Consider the following 19,413-nt stretch of genomic DNA (forward strand, 5'->3'; position numbering starts at 1 on the left):
CTGTCTCCCCTCCTCCTCTCTCTGTCTCCCCTCTCTCTCTGTCTCCCCTCTCTCTCTCTGTCTCCCCTCTCTCTCTTTGTCTCCCCTGTCTCTCTCTCTCTCTTTGTCTCCCCTGTCTCTCTCTCTCTCTTTGTCTCCCCTGTCTCTCTCTCTCTCTCGCTTTGTCTCCCCCTGTCTCTCTCTCTTTGTCTCCCCTATGCCTCTCTCTCTTTGTCTCCCCCTTTCTCTCTCTGTCTGTCTCCACTCTGTCTCTCTCTCTTTCTCCAATCTGTCTCTCTCTATCTCTCTGTTTCCCCTCTGTCTCTCTCTCCCTCCCTTCCTCTGTCTCTCTCTCTCTCCCTCCTTTCCTCTGTCTCCCTCCCTTCTTCTGTCTGTCTCTCTCATTCTTCTGTCTGTCTCTCTCTTCCTCTGTCTGTATCTCTCCCTTCCTTGCTCTGTGTGTCTATTTCTCTCTTCTTCCCTCTGGTGGTGTCTCTCTCTCCCCTTCCTCTGACTATCTCGCTCCCCTTCCTATGACTATCTCGTTCCCCTTCCTCTGTACCTCTCCGTCCCCTATCTTTGTCTCTCTCCCCTACCTCTGTCTCTCTCCCCTTCCTCTGTCTTTCTCTCTATCTCCCCTTCCTCTTCTCTCTCCCCTTCCTCTGTGTATCTCTCTCCCCTTCCTCTGTGTCTCTCTCTCCCCTTCCTCTGTGTGTCTCTCTCCCCTTCCTCTGTGTCTCTCTCCCTTTCTCTGTGTCTCTCCCTCCCTTCCTCTGTCTATCTCTCTCCCTTTCTCTGCGTGTGTATCTCTCTGTCTCCCCTCTCTGTGTGTCTGTCTCTCTCTGTCTCCCCTCTGTCTTTCTCTGTCTCCCCTCTGTCTTTCTCTGTCTCCCCTCTGTCTTTCCCTGTCTCCCCTCCTCCTCTCTCTGTCTCCCCTCTCTCTCTCTGTCTCCCCTCTCTCTCTTTGTCTCCCCTGTCTCTCTCTCTTTGTCTCCCCTGTCTCTCTCTCTCTTTGTCTCCCCTGTCTCTCTCTCTCTCGCTTTGTCTCCCCCTGTCTCTCTCTCTTTGTCTCCCCTATGCCTCTCTCTCTTTGTCTCCCCCTTTCTCTCTCTGTCTGTCTCCACTCTGTCTCTCTCTCTTTCTCCCCTCTGTCTCTCTCTATCTCTCTGTTTCCCCTCTGTCTCTCTCTCCCTCCCTTCCTCTGTCTCTCTCTCCCTCCTTTCCTCTGTCTCCCTCCCTTCTTCTGTCTGTCTCTCTCATTCTTCTGTCTGTCTCTCTCTTCCTCTGTCTGTATCTCTCCCTTCCTTGCTCTGTGTGTCTATTTCTCTCTTCTTCCCTCTGGTGGTGTCTCTCTCTCTCCCCTTCCTCTGACTATCTCGCTCCCCTTCCTATGACTATCTCGTTCCCCTTCCTCTGTACCTCTCCGTCCCCTATCTTTGTCTCTCTCCCCTACCTCTGTCTCTCTCCCCTTCCTCTGTCTTTCTCTGTATCTCCCCTTCCTCTTCTCTCTCCCCTTCCTCTGTGTATCTCTCTCCCCTTCCTCTGTGTGTCTCTCTCCCCTTCCTCTGTGTGTCTCTCTCCCCTTCCTCTGTGTGTCTCTCTCCCCTTCCTCTGTGTGTCTCTCCCCCTCCTCTTTGTATCTTCCCTTCCTCTGTGTGTGTCTCTCTCCCCCCTTTCTCTGGGTCCCTTCCTCTCTGTCTCCACTTCCTCTCTCTCTCTCTCTCTCTCTCTCCTTCCTTCCCCTGTGTCTCACTCTCTTTCTCTCTTTCCTCTTTCTCTCTCTCTCTCTCTCTCTCTCTCTCTCTCTCACTGTCTCCCCACCTCTCTCTCTCTCTGTCTCCCCTTCCACTTTTTCTCTGTCTCTCTCTCTCTCTACCCCTCTCTATCTGTCTCCCCTTCCTTGGTGTCTCTCTCTGTCTCCCTTTCCTATGTGTGTCTCTCTTTATGTCTCCCCTTCCTCTGTGTCTTTCTCTCTCTTTCTCCCTTTCCTCTGTGTTTCTCTTTCTGTCTCCCCTTCCTCTGTGTCTCTGTCGCTCCTTCCTCTGTGTCTCTGTCGCTCTTCTCGAACTGGCATAGAGGAGATAGGGAGGAGAACTGGCCCAGAGGTAGATGCGGATTTGCTGAAACCCCGGCAAACTTTCAGCAACTCTTGGGGCTAGTCATGGGCTCGCAAGGTAAGGGCTGGAGCATGCTGATTAATTACATATTTTTTCAATGCTATACATGTGGTCTCTCTCCTCTTTGTCTCTCTCTGTTCCCCCTATGTCTCTCTCTCTCTGTTTCCCCTCTGTACCTTTCTCACTGTCTCCCCCTTAACTCTATCTCACTCCCTTCCTGTGTATCTCTCATTCCCTTCCTGTGTCTCTCTCTTTCCCTCCCTTCCTGTGTCTGTCTCTCTCTCTCCCTCCCTTCCTTTGTCTGTCTCTCTCTCTCCCTTTCTATGCCTGTCTCTCTCCCTCCCTTTCTATGCCTGTCGCTTTCTCTCTCCCCTCCTCTGTCTCTCCCTCCCTTCCTCTGTGTCTTTCTCCCTCCCTTCCTCTGTCTCTCTCTCCCTCCCTTCCTGTGTCTGTCTCTCTCTCTCTCCCTCCCTTCCTTTGTCTGTCTCTCTCCCTCCCTTCCTTTGTCTGTCTCTCTCCCTCCCTTTCTATGCCTGTCTCTCTCCCTCCCTTTCTATGCCTGTCGCTTTCTCTCTCCCCTCCTCTGTCTCTCCCTCCCTTCCTCTGTGTCTTTCTCCCTCCCTTCCTCTGTATCTCTCTCCCTCCCTTCCTCTGTATCTCTCTCCCTCCCTTCCTCTGTCTCTCTCTCCCTCCCTTCCTCTGTCTCTCTCTCCCTCCCTTCCTCTGTCTCTCTCTCTCTCCCTCCCTCCCTTCCTCTCCCTCCCCCCCCCCCCCTCCCTTCATCTGTCTGTCTGTCTCTCTCCCTCCCTTCCTCTGTCTGTCTCTCTCCCTCCCTTCCTCTGTCTCTCTCCCTCCCTTCCTCTGTCTCTCTCCCTCCCTTCATCTGTCTCTCTCCCTCCCTCCCTCCCTCCCTCTGTCTCTCTCTCCCTCCCTCTGTCTCTCTCTCCCTCCCTCCCTCTGTCTCTCTCTCCCTCCCTCCCTCTGTCTCTCTCTCCCTCCCTTCCTCTGTCTCTCTCTCTCCCTCCCTTCCTCTGTCTCTCTCTCTCCCTCCCTTCCTCTGTCTCGCTCTCCCTCCCTCCCTCTGTCTCTCTCTTCCTCCCTTCCTCTGTCTCTCTCTCTCTCTCCCTTTCTCTGTATGTCTCTCTCCCTACCTTCCTCTGTCTGTCTCTCTCCCTCCCTCTGTCTGTCTCTCTCCCTCCCTTCCTCTGTCTCCCTCCCTTCCTCTGTCTCTCTCCCTCCCTTCCTCTGTCTCTCTCTCCCTCCCTCCTTTCCTCTGTCTGTCTCTCTCCCTCCCTTCCTCTGTCTGTCTGTCTCTCTCCCTCCCTTCCTCTGTCTCTCTCCTTCCCTTCCTCTGTCTCTCTCCCTCCCTTCCTCTGTCTCTCTCTCCCTCCCTCTGTCTCTCTCTCCCTCCCTCTGTCTCTCTCTCCCTCCCTCCCTCCCTCTCTCCCTCTGTCTCTCCCTCCCTTCCTCCCTCTGTCTCTCTCTCTCTCTCTCCCTTCCTCTGTCTCTCTCTCCTTCTCTTCCTCTGTCTCTCTCTCCCTCCCTTCCTCTGTCTGTCTCTCTCCCTCCCTTCCTCTGTCTCTCTCCCTCCCTTCCTCTGTCTCTCTCCTTCCCTTCATCTGTCTCTCTCCCTCCCTCCCTCCCTCTGTCTCTCTCTCCCTCCCTCTGTCTCTCTCTCTCTCCCTCCCTCCCTCCCTCTGTCTCTCTCTCCCTCCCTCCCTCTGTCTCTCTCTCCCTCCCTTCCTCTGTCTCTCTCTCTCCCTCCCTTCCTCTGTCTCTCTCTCTCCCTCCCTTCCTCTGTCTCTCTCTCTCCCTCCCTTCCTCTGTCTCTCTCTTCCTCCCTTCCTCTGTCTCTCTCTCTCTCCCTTTCTCTGTATGTCTCTCTCCCTACCTTCCTCTGTCTGTCTCTCTCCCTCCCTCTGTCTGTCTCTCTCCCTCCCTTCCTCTGTCTCCCTCCCTTCCTCTGTCTCCCTCCCTTCCTCTGTCTCCCTCCCTTCCTCTGTCTCCCTCCCTTCCTCTGTCTCCCTCCCTTCCTCTGTCTCTCTCCCTCCCTTCCTCTGTCTCTCTCTCCCTCCCTCCCTTCCTCTGTCTGTCTCTCTCCCTCCCTTCCTCTGTCTGTCTGTCTCTCTCCCTCCCTTCCTCTGTCTCTCTCCTTCCCTTCCTCTGTCTCTCTCCCTCCCTTCCTCTGTCTCTCTCTCCCTCCCTTCCTCTGTCTCTCTCTCCCTCCCTCTGTCTCTCTCTCCCTCCCTCTGTCTCTCCCTCTCTCTCCCTCCCTCTGTCTCTCCCTCCCTCCCTCTGTCTCTCTCTCCCTCCCTCCCTCTCTCCCTCTGTCTCTCTCTCCCTCCCTTCCTCCCTCTGTCTCTCTCTCTCTCTCTCCCTTCCTCTGTCTCTCTCTCCCTCTCTTCCTCTGTCTCTCTCTTCCTCCCTTCCTCTGTCTCTCTCTTCCTCCCTTCCTCTGTCTCTCTCTCTCTCTCTCTCCCTTCCTCTGTCTGTCTCTCTCCCTCCCTTCCTCTGTCTCCCTCCCTTCCTCTGTCTCTCTCCCTCCCTTCCTCTGTCTCCCTCCCTTCCTCTGTCTCCCTCCCTTCCTCTGTCTCTCTCCCTCCCTTCCTCTGTCTCTCTCCCTCCCTTTCTCTTTCTCTCTCCCTCCCTTTCTCTCTCTCTCTCTCTCTCCCTTTCCTCTCTCTCTCTCTCTTTCCTCTTTCTCTCTCTCTCTCTTTCCCCTTTGTATCTATCTATCTCTCTCTCCCTTTCCTCTGTGTCACTCTCTCTATGTCTCCCTTTCCTCTGTGTCACTCTCTCTCTGTCTCCCTTTCCTCTGTGTCTCTCTCTCTGTCTCCCTTTCCTCTGTGTCACTCTCTCTCTGTCTCCCTTTCCTTTGTGTCACCTTCTCTCTGTCTCCCTTTCCTCTGTGTCTCTCTCTCTCTCTCTGTCTCCCTTTCCTCTGTCTCTCTCTCTCTCTCTGTCTCCCTTTCCTCTGTCTCTCTCTCTCTCTCTCTCTCTCTCCCTTTCCTTTGTGTCACCCTCTTTCTGTCTCCCTTTCCTTTGTGTCACTCTCTCTCTGTCTCCCCTTCCTCTGTGTCTCTCTCTCTCTGTCTCCATTTCCTCTGTCTCTCTCTCTCTCTCTGTCTCCCTTTCCTTTGTGTCACTCTCTCTCTGTCTCCCTTTCCTCTGTGTCACTCTCTCTCTGTCTCCCTTTCTTCTGTGTCACTCTCTCTCTGTCTCCCTTTCCTCTGTGTCTCTCTGTCTCCCCTTCCTCTGTGTCTATGTCTCTCTTCCCGAACTGACGCAGAAGAGAGAGGGAGGAGAACTGGCCCAGAAGTAGATGTGGATCTGCTGAAACCCTGCCAAACTGTCAGCAAGTCCTGGGCTGCACTATGTGGAGACTGAGGGACTTGTTATAGGCTTGCAAGGTAAGGGCTGGAGCCTGCTGATTAATTACATATTTTAAATGCTATGCATGAAGTCTCTGTCTCCCCTTTGTCTCTCTGTCTCTCTCTCTCTCTGTCTCCCCTCTGTCTCCCCTCTATCTCTCTCGGTCTCCCCTCTGTCTCCCCTCTTTATCCCTCTCTGTTTCCCCCCTTAGAGTCCAGAGAATACATGAAATTATTTATTACCTATGGGAATTCAACACCTGGCCACCAGGAGGAGGCAAAGACACCCCAATAAAAGCATTAAATATCCCTCCCACTTCCCCTACCCTCTCAGTAATTCTTTGTTTCATCTACAAGGAAGATGACAGAGAGTGGTGCTCTGCTGAAGTTTCTGGATTTTCATGCTCTAAATAGATTGTTTCCCTCAAGAGAGAACAGGGGAGTTGTTAGTAGCCATGCAATTCTCTTAGTAGTGATTTGGGGAATGTTAGCTTCTGGATGTACCAGGGAAGCTTCCTGTGCCTGCTTCCAGTATACTTAGGCTATCCTCCCTTCTGGCAAATGGTGCCACAATTATGCCTACTTTCTGGGGGTCTGTTAATGTAGAGAACTATGCTTTCTATGAAGGACCGGATCGCAAATGCAGTCACTTGGGTGCGATTTACACATTTCCAGCAAATTCTTCTTTATTCAAGGAGAAGAGGATGTGAACAGTATGGTTATACAGTAAGGGGTTAGTTACTCTCTTATGATGACACGCTATTACTTACATTTATGAGGTCTTTTGCTAACATGGGAAGTTAGTTATACCCTTAATACTGTTTATTCCGGCTAGTAGCCTGCTTTAAGAATCCCATGAGGGTACTACTCCTTTATGGAGATACAACCTATTCTTGTGTTCTCAGTGTATGTGTGAAGAACCAGACTCGTGGGCTCAGAGCAAGTTCCCCTTTGGAGATTTTTTGTACTTGTGACCGACGGCAATGGGGTTAAATGTTGCTGTTGCAGGTTTTTTTTTTACGCAAATAATGTCATCTCCACTATGGGGCCTTGATCGCATTGGTATACAAATGATGCCCATCTTAGCTGTTATTTTAAATAACTATGCTCAATGGCTCATGGTCAGGTCTTATTCTTGTCCTTTAATTTCTTGTATACACCATATCATTTTGGTGATTTCTTGTCCTTCCAGTATTATTTTGTAGGGTAGACGGGGTTCTGGTAGTTTTGGATATCCATACCAATATTTACTCTATGTTATATTGGTAGGGGCAGTTGAGATACTCTCTTTTGGCTTACTGCTAATAACCTTTTTTGGGTTTGTTAGCATCATCTATGCTTTTCAAGCCTTTTTATCTTTTTGAGTGCGGAAGGATCTATCCATGAGCCCCACAGATTCAAAAGGAATCTTGCTTTCAACTTCCAATTCAGATATAGTTCCAGAGCCTACATTTGGTTTTCCTGGACAAACATTTAATTTCATTGCTCTTCCAGCTGGTTATCTGTCGCTCCCTGGGGTCTTGTCAAGGTTCCAGGACCCCTATTTCCTGTGGACAATCTACAGGGAATGCTTGCACTTTGTTTGGCCGACATTTTGGTCTGACTATCGGGTTTTCCTTTCAAGTCTACCCTCAAAGTGGGTTACTATGGAAATTAATTTGGGTAAAAAGGGTTTTGCCCTAAGTTCTATCTTATCATTGGTAACACAGTGGTTTTCACTGTGCACTTCCGACCCAGAGGACTACGTTTTTATTTCCCAGTGGGGATATGTTTTTCGAATTAGTTTAAGACTACCTGCTGTATTTTTCATGTCTATACTAGGTCTTTGGTGGCTCAATGCAGAAGCCCAGGTTGTTTAGTCTGCACAGCCTCAGTAGAATGCCCTCTATTGGAGAGATACAGTGTGTGTATCAGGAATCCCAGGTTCAGGACCAGGGTGTGACAGCTTGGACTAGGTTCTGAGGTGGTATAACATGTAGGTCTTATGGATTAGCTTTGGATACTATTCCATCTGCTTGCCATCCTCAGAGACCTCTAAAGTTAGTTATGCTCTGACAGTGGAATGGGAGGTTCTTGGAATGTGTTTTTTGTCATCCTGGGGGATTATTTTCTCAGATGTGAACTTTTCAGGATGGTACACTGTGTGGGGTTCTCTGAGGATTCAGGGAACATGGCGTCTGGATTAGGTGACTCTTCTCATATGCATTCTGGATATGACGGCCATCTCCAACTTTTTTTTGGTTGGGGCCTCAGCTGTTTTTCTTTTTGATATATAGATTCCAGTTAAACAGCATCACAACTGTGGCTTATTTAAGTCACCAGAGAGGGTCTTGTAGCCCCCTGGCATTGGGAAAAGTCTCTTGGATGCTTTACTAGTCAGATACTTTCAATTGTCTCTTCTCTGACATTCTCATTCTGGGAGTGGACAATGGGGGAACAGATTTTCTGAGCAGGTGGACTCAGTGTCACAGAGGGCGGTCGCAACATCAGGAAGTATTTTCTGAGAAAATCCTTAGAGGAGGTTCTGGAGATAGAGCTAATGGCTCATGGCTCAATGCCAATCTGCGCAGATATGGGTCAAGATTGAAAAGTCCTTGAGCAGAGTTGGTGGTCACTTTAGCGGTTCCGTGGAAGTTCAATCTTATTTCACTATTTCCTCCAATTGTCCTTCTTCCTCGAGTGGTTGTGCAAATAAATCAGAAAGGTGTTTCTAATAACTCTGGCGTGGTCCTGCAGATCTCGTAAAGATGTCATCTGCTCCTCCATGGAGATTTCCTCAGAGATCGGACTATGTCTATCAAGGTCTTTTCTTTTATCAATATCTAGATTCTCTGAAGCTGTCTGCATTGAGATTGAACTCTGAAGGTTGTCCTAGAAAGAGTTTGCTGACAGGGTTATTGGCAATTTGGTTCAGGTTCATGAGCCAGTAACCAGACGTTTTTGCCATAAGGTATGGTAAATTTATTTGTTTCGTGGTGAGAAACAAGGTTTTTCCTTGGCACAAGGTAAGGGTTCCTTGAATTATTTTGTTTTTCCAAGAAGGATTGGAGAAAAGGCATATCAGCTAGTTCCCTGAAGGGACAGATTTCTTCTCTTTCTGTTTAGCTTCAAAAGAAGTTGGCTAGCTTTCCAGATATTCAGTCTTTAATTCAAGCTATTGCGAGTTCTTCACCCCCACCAGATATGTAGTATATTTCCCTCTTCGCAACAGTCTCTCCATCATCTTGGATTTTAGCTGAGACAGAGGCTTTGGTATGATGCAAGAAGATGAATTGCCATTCTTTGTCGGTCAAGTTGACTCCCAATTCCTTGTGCCACTTGTGAACATACAGTATGTGGGAAGAGAACCATTATCTGATTTCATGAGCAAGTGGTATGATATGGATAACAGATGCTTGGGTGAGGGATTCTTGAGGCATAATCTCTCTTATGGTGTTGGAGGTCTAGTTAGCTGGTGTTTCTTTTTATGTGTGGTTATGTAATGGTATAATTGACAGTATGAGAACCATGAGAAGTTGTAACCCAAATTTCTTAGTTCCTCTTAATGTTTCAACTTTGTCTCAGAAAGAATTTTGTGTATTGCTATCTCACCTAAGTGCGTCAGTTTCTGCGGTGTTAGGGAGGGGCAACTCTGGGTTGTGTTTAAATGGGGTTAAAGGGGAATATGCTGCTGAGATCTGCGGGTGTATTCTAATGATCTTGTCCCATTGGGAGAAAAAAGTTATTCAAGGACAGAGTAGTCTTTTATATTTGGAGACCTGTGTTTGGGTAGTAGCCACCCCAGTGCTCCTATATTTTCTACTTGTAGAATGTCCCTGCTAATTTGTGCCCAATGTTTCTCAGGGGCGTTTGAACACCATTCAGCTTGTGATTGCTTTTTTGTAAAGGTCTAAGTTGGGTAGACCTAGGCCTCCTGATTATTTGGGGAGGTATAGGGTAGTTCTACTTACTCTTGGTTTAATATCTTTCCATATACATTTTTCTATCTCACCCTGGAGTCTTTGGATTCAAGTGTAGTGTAAGAGAATAGTAAGAGTCTGCAGATACTATAATAGTCTAGGCAAAACATTAATTTTTATCAGCCCTATTTTTCCTAACCAGAACACTAGTTTGTTTTTTCCAAGAGGACAAGTCTCTTATAATGTCTGCCATTAGTGTCATATAATTGTCATCAAATAACGCTTGAGTCAAATCTGCTTGTGGGGTCAAAATATTTAGCAGCTCCGATTTGGATAGATTTAAGTGGAAATTATAAACAGTTTGGTATGATGCAAATTATTTTAAAGTCTCTGGCAAGGATACCCTGGGGTTTGAAATGGATAATAATATGTCATCTGCGTACAGCATAATCTTGTGTTCAGAGTTGCCGACCCATATCCCTAATATTGCCTCATTATTTCTTATTTTGTGTGCAAATGCCTCTACTGAGATAACAAATAGCAGGGGGAACAGAGGGCAGCACTGTCGTGTTTCGTTTCAAGTTTTAAATGTGTTAGAAAAGATGCCATTTACCTACCTTCACTTGTACTGAAGGTTGAGTGTAGAGGGAGAATATGTTGTTGATAAATCTTTGGCCGAATTTCATGTGTGACAGGGTGGCCTTGAGGAAATCCCAGCCCACCCTTTCAAATGCTTTCTCTGCATCGGTTGATAAGAGAAGCATGGGGCTTACCTTATTCTGTGCTTGGGTGATTAATTGTGCAATTTTGATGGTGTTGTCCCTAGCCTCTCATCCAGGAATAAACCCTACTTGGTCAAGAGATATTAGGTAGTTTAGAAATTTGTTTAGTCACTTGGCTCGGATCTTGGCAAAAACTATTAAGTTTATATTTAAAAGTGATATCGTCCGAAAATGTTCTGGTTTATCAGGAATTTTTCCCGGTTTAGGAAGGACTGATATATGTACTTTCAACATTGAGCCTCCTGAGTCTACTTAAAAAGGTTGGTCATGTGGGGAACTATGATGTCAGAGAACATTTTATAGTATTTTGCACTAAACCCATCTGGGCCTGGACTTTTCCCTGTTGGTATCTCTGAAATTGCATATTTAACTTCTTCCAGAGAAATAGATTCCTCAAGGGACTCTATCACTTATGTTTGGAGGATGTGGGGGAGGGAGAGGTCCTGGAAGTAGTGTTTTATTTTTTGATCTTGTGACACAATAGGTGTTGTTGAGTCTGATGGCTAGATAGGGGATTTGAGATTATATAGGGAATCATAATATTTACAGAATATTTCTGAAATTGCCGGGCTGTTCATGTGGTGTTGGTTTTGGTTATCCTTCATGGCATGTATATGTGATCTAAGTTGTTTGCGTTTTAATAATGATTTCTATATATCGTGCTAGACTTGAGTGTTTGTCAGTAAGTGATCATCTAGTCACCATTAAAACAGGGGGTCTGTCATACTAGTGTACATCTCACTGGTGCATGGTCCGACCAGGTGATAGGGAGTATTTCTACAGATTGTATTAATGCAAAGCTAATCTGGTCTGCTAAGGTATAGTCGATTTGAGAGTAACATTGGTGGGGTTTCGAGAAAAAGGTGTAGTCCCTTCCTTCAAGATTATAGATACACCAGGTGCCATGGACTGCTAGGTCCCTTATTACATTGTTACATTTTTAAGTATTTTTTTTAAAGCAAGACAGTGCCTTTAGAGGTATCAAGGTGAGGTTACAGAGGTAGATTCAAATCAACTGCTATCAAGAGAGAGCCTTTATTGATTTTCAATATTTTAGAAGACAGTGTTTTTAAGGAGGAGTGTTGGTTAATGTTGGGTGCATAAATATTGACCATTGTGATTGATTGATTTATTCATCAGAAAGCCTACTAATATAGTATATCTGCCCTCAGAATCCTTTTACACTTGTAATAATTGGAATGGGATTGATTGTTTAATTAGTATACTTACTCTGTTTTTTTGGGGGGGGCTTGAGGAAAAGTATACTGATGGATATTTATGGTTACGCCAATTCGGCCCTCTACCTTTTTTAAAGTTGGTTTTTTATATCTCGCTGTAATTTTGTGATTTCACTTTGTACCGTCGATCTTTGTTTGGGTGTATTGAGACCCTTTGTGTTAAGCGTAACCAAGGTTAGCGTTCTCTTATGTGAGGTAGGGGCATCATTATGGGTTAAAAAAAATAATATTTAGGCTAAGAGGGGGGTGGAAGGGGAAATTAGAGGGTTATAATGATCAGATATCATTAGATATCAGTAAAGCCAAGTATACTGTTCTAGTGCTCTATGTAATATTAGTTAACTAATAATACAACAATTGTTTCTCTAATAACTTTGTACAGTAACAATTTAAATAATATCTTAGAAAGACTACATAAAAGACAATTATTGTTCCTATCTTAGACCCCAGGCCCTCGTCAATAGAGGGAGAGAGTGATATCCAAATGCAAACCAATCAAAATCAAATAGTTAACAAGTAATATAATATTATTTAGGGTAGTGTCCATGCCTTTGACTTAAAAAGATATAGCAAGAAATTGGGTATCTATATTCTAGGGTGGCCGCCTATATAGGCTAATGAAATGATATGTGAACTTATGTGTAACTAGCGAACTAGGCATTACTTCTATACAATTAATAGTAAGACATTAAGACTGTTTCATGAATTTCAGCATTTGTTTGACAGTAGAGAAAGTGTTCATGAAGCAGTGTGAGTCTGTGTGTGAACTTATCTGTGGATGCTCTTAAAGGTTCGGGTCCTGTTGATCAGAGCGGATTACAGGAATCTGAGCATTTGCTGTTTAGTTGCCGCTTTTTGAGTGGAGATGGTGGTATGTTTAGATCTAGCTGTTGCTGAAGTCTAGGAGGTCTTTCTGGATCTGTAGACCACTGATTTCCTGTCTTTCATAGCGATTATGCTGACAGGGAAGTCCCACCTGTATGGGATCTTTTGTTCCCTTAGTGCCTTTGTGATATGCTTAAGTTCTCTTAATTTTTGCAGCATGACAGGACTCAGGTCAGGGAAGAAATGAAGTTCTATTCCTGAATATGTTGTTTAAGGTTTAGTTCTGGCACTTTTAAGAATGTCCTCTCTGTCTTGGAAATTCATGAATTTGATAATGATGTCCCTTGGAGGTGCTTTTGGAGGCGGCTTAGGCCTCAACGTTCTGTGTGCATGTTACATAACTATGTTTTTAGAGGAAGGTGTGCCTTTGATCGTGCAAAACACTTATTGAAGGTAGCCAGGTAGAGGTTTAGGTGTGATAGTTTTTTGTATGCCGCGGATGTGTATGTTGTTCCTCCTGTTTCTATTATTCTGTTCTTCAACTTTTTCCATAAGAAAATAAATATAATTTTGGTGGGTTTGCAGTTGATGAGTGGAGTCAAGGAGGTCTTGTTGCATGCTGTCTTACTTTTCTTCAAGCAATTGGACTTTCTGTGTCACTGTATTTAGGTCTTTCTTCAGATCTCCGAACAGTTGGCGCATTTCTGATAAAACATCCCTAATATAATCTTTTGAAGATAGATGTTTGAGGTCTTGTTTTGTGATGTTTTTGTTGTCAAGGTCTTGTGATTTGTGGACTTGTACAGTGATTAGCTTTGTGCTTGTTGGTTGTGGATCGGTTGTTTTGTCTAGTTACAAGTCAGCAGGCCGCAAATACTGGCTTAAAGGGACCAGGGCCGGATTGGCCTACCAGGATACCAGGAGATATTCCCAGTCCGGCCCTGAAAGGGACAGTTCACCCAAAAATGTTTCCCCCTTTAAATTATTCCCAATGATCCTTTTTACCTGCAAGAGTGTATCAAATGAATTACCAGTAGCTCCTTTACTCATATTTCAGCATTTGAAATAGCTGATTTAGTCTGTAGTATAGCCACCTATACTGAAAGTTTTGATACTGGAGTATATGCTATTGACAAGCTTAAGTAAACACAGCCAGCAGAAGAAGTTACACTCTCAGTGGGATGCAGGATTGTTAAGTAATAAAATGATAATTTTCCATTGTTCTCTCTATGTATTGAGCATCGGTGTTCCAGACAAATAAAAGATAAAGAAGCAAGTCTGTGTACACAAAGTGATAACATAATGAGAACCCAATGTAATAGGCTGTGGTTTCAAAGCACAAAACCAGCTACTTCATATACACATATAAGCATGAAAATGCAATTTCTTCTACATTTAATACTGTGCAGCTGTCATAACAAGTCATTTAAAATACATTAATGGAAACACAATTTTTACAGTCTACTGTCCCTTTAAGGAAGAGGATTTACTTGTTTTGTCCATTTTGTTATTTTTCCTATGAGATATCTCTTAACCCTGCAAGCTAAACTAATAGATGTAAGTGTGCAAAAGTGGATATGAATAGTGCCACAGCGTTTTAGTCATAAAGCAGGTATTTGCCGTTTTCCTGTTTGTGGGTTTATCAAGCACAAATCTTAAGAACGGGTGGCACTTTTAATGTAGTACTAAGTACACCAGGAACTAACTGTTTTGTAAAAGTTTCTTTAAATAAGGCTTCAGCTTGGTCTTATTTATGTGTCCCCCCCCAAATATATTTGTGTATATGATGAGCAATTGATATTGGTGCTATAATACTTCACAAAGTTTTCAGTGCAGGCAGTGTTAAGTCAAGGGCCCTGTGATATATCTGCTTGCGTCTAAGCAGGCTAGTATAAACTGCTAAAGCTTCTAGTCAAATTTCACAAACTAGTCACAATTTGTTGCAATTTTGGATTAAGCAATTGAATCTGATGGAGATTACTTACATAGTAGGTAAATCGCTCTAACTATTCCTTTTTGTAAATTGTGATCAACAGTTTTTGTATGTGTATTGATTACCTGTTACTAAAGGGAGTAATAGGATCATTGATATGTTTGCTTTATACTTTGATATATGTTTAGGGTGATATGATTACACACCCTTACTTAAATACCTTACAAAACACCTATATGTATTTGAAATGTTTTTTTAAAATGTATTTTGTTATGCAGCGATCATCATTACAATGAGTTCAACAGCAGGTAGTACAGTATGTGTGTAATCTTACATTCACTTGTCTTTTAACAGAGGTAGATAATAATGGAAGTAGTAGTAGAATTAAATCTCTTGAGAAATCGCTACCTGTATATAAATATACCTACATATTCCATAGACAAAGTTTCAGAATCTATGGATCCCCTAGTCAGAGTCTCTGAATCAGCCGTCTGTTAACTTGTATTCCAGAGAACAGAAGGGTGGGTTATAAGTTGTAGGTGGGGGGAGGGGCTTCTAATTAGGTCATCTGCAGCCTCCCTTCTAGGACTCAGGCTAACCTTCTCTTATATGGTGCCCTTCATAATCCGGTAAAACCAAACCTTCTGGAAGTGTCCTGTTTCTAAAAGGCTTGTTCTAATATGGTGTATGTACTGTTAATCTTCTCTAGTATTTTCAACCACGTGGGGGTCCCTATTTTCCAATGTCTGGCAATGCAAATTCTCGTGGCCATGCATATGATTCTAATGAATGTGTTTATTGTTGAGTTAAAGGGTTTTATATGTGCGTTTAACAAGGCTTGGGATATCGTTAGGGTAATATGCTTGTGTAGCAAGGTGCTCAACAAAGCTGATACCTTGGTCCATATAGATTTTAAATTGGAACATTCCCACCACATGTAGATATAGGTTCCTAGTTCCACGCACCCTCTATAGCATTGGTTGTTGTGTTATGGGGAAAATGAGAGGATCTCATGGGGGCTAGGTACCATCTATATGTGGTTTTTATACAGTTTTCTTTAAAGTCTGCACTAAGTAGGCCCTTAGTAGAGTTCTGAAAAATCTTGTCCCATTCACTCAGGTATTCCCTTCCTATGTCCCTCTCCTATCTTTCTAGTAATGGTGGTTTAGTTTGTATTTAGCTTTTTGTAAGACTAAATGTATACAAGTAATCATTTTCTTGTTTCTAGTATTTGTGCTACAAAAGTGTTCCAGCACACTAAGAGTGAGAGAGGTTTGGGGATATTGTTTAGCGAGAGAGACAATGATATCTGAAGATGCAGATACCAATGTAACTTATATGGGTAGATTTTGTCTCTTAACTGCTTACTTGGAATTATCTGCCCTCTTTCCAGGAAGTCTGCCACCCTGTATGATCCCTTATTTTCCCATTTCCCCAGCTTTCTATAAAACTCTGGTGGGAAAAGTGTTTTAATCTGTCTAGCTATAGAACTTGCAGGGATTAGTTAAAGGGATTTAGTCAGTGAAGTCCATATGTGAATCGTCTCTGCCGTGACAGGGGATTTGTAGCATTTTTTATTAAATGTACTTTGCCTGTCCCATAAAATGTCCTACCGTCCCAGGTCAGCCTCTATTCCTGTTTATATAATATCACAGGGAGTTTTGCTTAATAGTGTAGCCTTGGCTAGACTAGCTGCTTGATAATATACCATCAGATTTGGAACTCCTACCCCTCCCAAATGTCTATGTTGTCTTAGGACAGAAGAAGCAATTCTAACTCTCTTGCCCCCTCTGAGAAAATTAATTAGTTCTGATTGTAGTGTGTTAAGGTCTACCAGTGGGACCTTAATTGTTAAGGCTTCTAGGGAGTATTCTAGGGAGAATATTCATCTTTATGACTTATAGTCAGCCAATGTTTCCACCTCCCCAGATCTTTTTAAGTGCCTTATATAAAGGGACATAAATTAGTTTGTATAAGTCTGCATATTTTGGTGATAATTTATCTTCTAGGTATTTAATAGAATCCTTCGCCCAAGCAAATTCAAAATTTGCTTCTATTAGTTTCCTGGTATGTTGTGGTAAAGCTAGTGGTAGTGTCTCACATTTTTCTAAGTTAATTTTGAAGTCTGAAATGTCTGAGAATTCTTGCAGGGTCTGATAGAGATTTGGTAGGGACATTAATGGTTTGGTCAGAGTTAGGAGGACATCATCTGCAAACAATGTTAGTTTGTATTCTGTGTGTTTTATTTGTACCCCATGTATTTCAGGGAAATTATGAATATAAGAAACGAGAGGCTCGATACAGAGAGCGAATAGCAATGAAGAGAGTGGGCAGCCCTGGTGAGTGCAACTTAGGATATTGATGGTTCTTGAAGCAAATTTGTGGTGGATTGAGAATTCACCACACCAGTAACATTGACAACCAGCAAACAAAGTGTGAAAGTTAATATAGAAACTGACTTTATATAAATCAGATTCCAACTAGGCTGTCAAATTACCCAGAACACTAGATTAACTCTGGGTGTATACTTGTTTTATCCAAGATAACCAACTCAAAGGATATGAGTTAATAACACACAATAAGAAAAATTGTGAACACAAGTGTTACAAAATTGTGTTATTTTTCTCACAATCGTGTATTCTTATAACCAGCACATCTGAAAGCCATAACGCCTTCAGTCCAGACTCTTATAGAGGTCTTAACTTTATTCCCTAATCATTAAGGGCAATTCATTGTATAGACATACTAGATTATATTACGCATGAGTCCATATTGTGTGTGTTTTTAATTGTTTGTTCCCCCCCCCCCTTTTTTTAATCAATAAGCAAATAAAAGTTATATTTTATGATCTTCCTTTCTCTCACCTTGATGATTACTAACTAATTATTTGTTGTGAACAACAGACAGTTTTTTCATTGCAATTATTTGCTACAGATATATACCTAAAGCTCAAGAGTGCTATATGTGTATTCTTTCTTGGTGAATTCTCAATCCACCACAAATTTGCTTTAAGTTTTCATAATACACAGCACCACAAACTCACTTTCTCTGTATCACAGAGTTTAAAATTAACTTAATAAAGACAGGAGTTATGAAGAGGTTTTTATAAACATCTATATAATAAGTAGTGCCATTGGTTTCCTGCTAATTTGAAATATTGTTGGTTCTTGACTGATAACCCGCACACTTATAGTAGCCTTCGGATGGGAATATATACTCTTGATTGCTTGTAGAAATGACCCGTGGAAGCCCATATGAGCCAATACCCCAAACATATATTTCCAGTCAACCCTATCAAACACCCTCTCCGCGTCCAGAGAAAGGAGTACAGAAGGCATCCCTGTCTCCCTTAGATAGTCCATCAAGGAAATCGTGAGTCGCACTTTATTAGGGGTTTCCCGATCCGCTATGAACCCAACTTGGTCAGGGTGAACCAATGTGGGAAGGTGTTTTTTGAGTCTGTTAGCTAGTATTTTAGTAAAAAAATTACGCCCTGATTGATCAAAAAGTCTGTAACTTTCTACACAGTTTAGGGGTTTTGCCCTCTTTAGGAATTATCACTATTTTTGCTTGTAAGATTTTTGGGGGTATCTCCCTTCCCTGCATAATATCTTTGCAAAATTTCTGCAAATGGGGGACTAGTGCTACTTTAAAAGCTTGTAATATTATCCCCTGGGAAACCATCCTGTCTTGCTGTCTTACCTGGTTTGAGATTCTTGATAGCATTTAGAATCTTTCCTGTTGTCACATCAGCATTTAGTTCCCTACAGTCCTCCTCCCCTAATGTTTTTAAATGTGGAATTCTCAAGAACTGTTTTAGTATTATCTGGGTTATGGGTGATGAATTGACCTTATTGCCATCGTATAGGAGTTCATAATATTGGGCCAAACTATCAGTGATCTTCTGGGGGTGTGATGTAGTGGCCCCGTCTAATTTTTGCAGGAAAAGGAAGGACACAGATCTAATCCTCTCTCGTAACTTATAGGCCAGAAACTTATCTGGCTTATTGGAGTATATAAAATATTGTGTCTTTAGTTTTTGTGTAGTTCTGATTGGGGTTTAATTTAGAATTTTCAAAAGGATATGTCTTTTTTTCTTGGAGCAATTTAAAGGTAACCTTGGACAATGTCCATTGGTGTTGTTTGGTCAGATCATCAATCTCAAGCTGTAAGGTCTCAATAGTGGCTCTTAATGCTTTGGTATATATTAGAGCACATAATAATAGAGTTCTGAGTCTCAGGATTCTTAATGGTGATTGGGTTAAATGTCAATGAGCGAAGGTCTCTGAAGACTATTTTTGCCTTCAGTGTCTAATTGGACTATAGAATGATCCGACCAAACACAAGTATGTATAGAAGAGGACTCCAAATCTGGTATCAGTAGTTGGGTTATAAAAATATAATCTAATTTGGAATAGTCTTTGGTTTTTCCATATAAAGTATCCCAAGATTCTAGGATGTTGTGTGCTAGTAATGAGTCCCTAATTTATTTGACTATGGAGACGTGTCAGTGTTGTTTATTTGTTAATTTTTTCCGTGTTCAGTGTTATGGGAGGTCATGGATATGTTAAAGTCTCCTGCCAGTAAAATTCTAGTTTATGACCATTGGGTTAACAGATGAGAGACCTAACAAAAGAATGAATCTTGCCTAGCATTCGGGGCATACACATTGCAGAATGTGACCTGTGTGTCTTGTATGCTTCCTCTGCTTTCTCTCACTAACAGGTATCTACCCTCTGTGTCTTTGATAACTTCTTCCATATTGAAATTAAGCAAATTATGTATGAGGCTAGAAACCCCTCTTTTCTTTTTATCTGTGGTGAAATGGTAATTTTGGGAGAATTGCTTAGTCCAGTATTTTGGTATTAACTTATGAGTAAAGTGTGTCTCTTGCAGAAATATGACATTGGCCTTTAATTTGGAATATTGGGTTAGTGCTGTCTTGTGTTTTATATCGGTATTAAGGCCCTGTACATTGTGAGAGATAAGGCTAATATTCTGTGACCTCATTTTTCGAGTTAACTCCCCCAATCTCAAGCGATCCCCACCTTACTGCTCTAAGAGTTGGTAACATTTCTATCTCCCTGTGTCCCCTTGTGTGTCGTGGGCTATTTGTTTCCCCTTGTTTGGCAGATTGTAAACAAACATAGTTAAACAATGAAACAAAACTCTTAATACAGAACAATAGCATTAAACTTAAATACTTTTTTATTAAATGGATAGTTTTGCTTATTCCTAAATAACATTGCTCTGATTTTCAGACTCCTAA

This window comes from Bombina bombina, chromosome 12, assembly GCF_027579735.1.
Source record: "Bombina bombina isolate aBomBom1 chromosome 12, aBomBom1.pri, whole genome shotgun sequence".
In the NCBI taxonomy this organism is placed as follows: domain Eukaryota; kingdom Metazoa; phylum Chordata; class Amphibia; order Anura; family Bombinatoridae; genus Bombina; species Bombina bombina.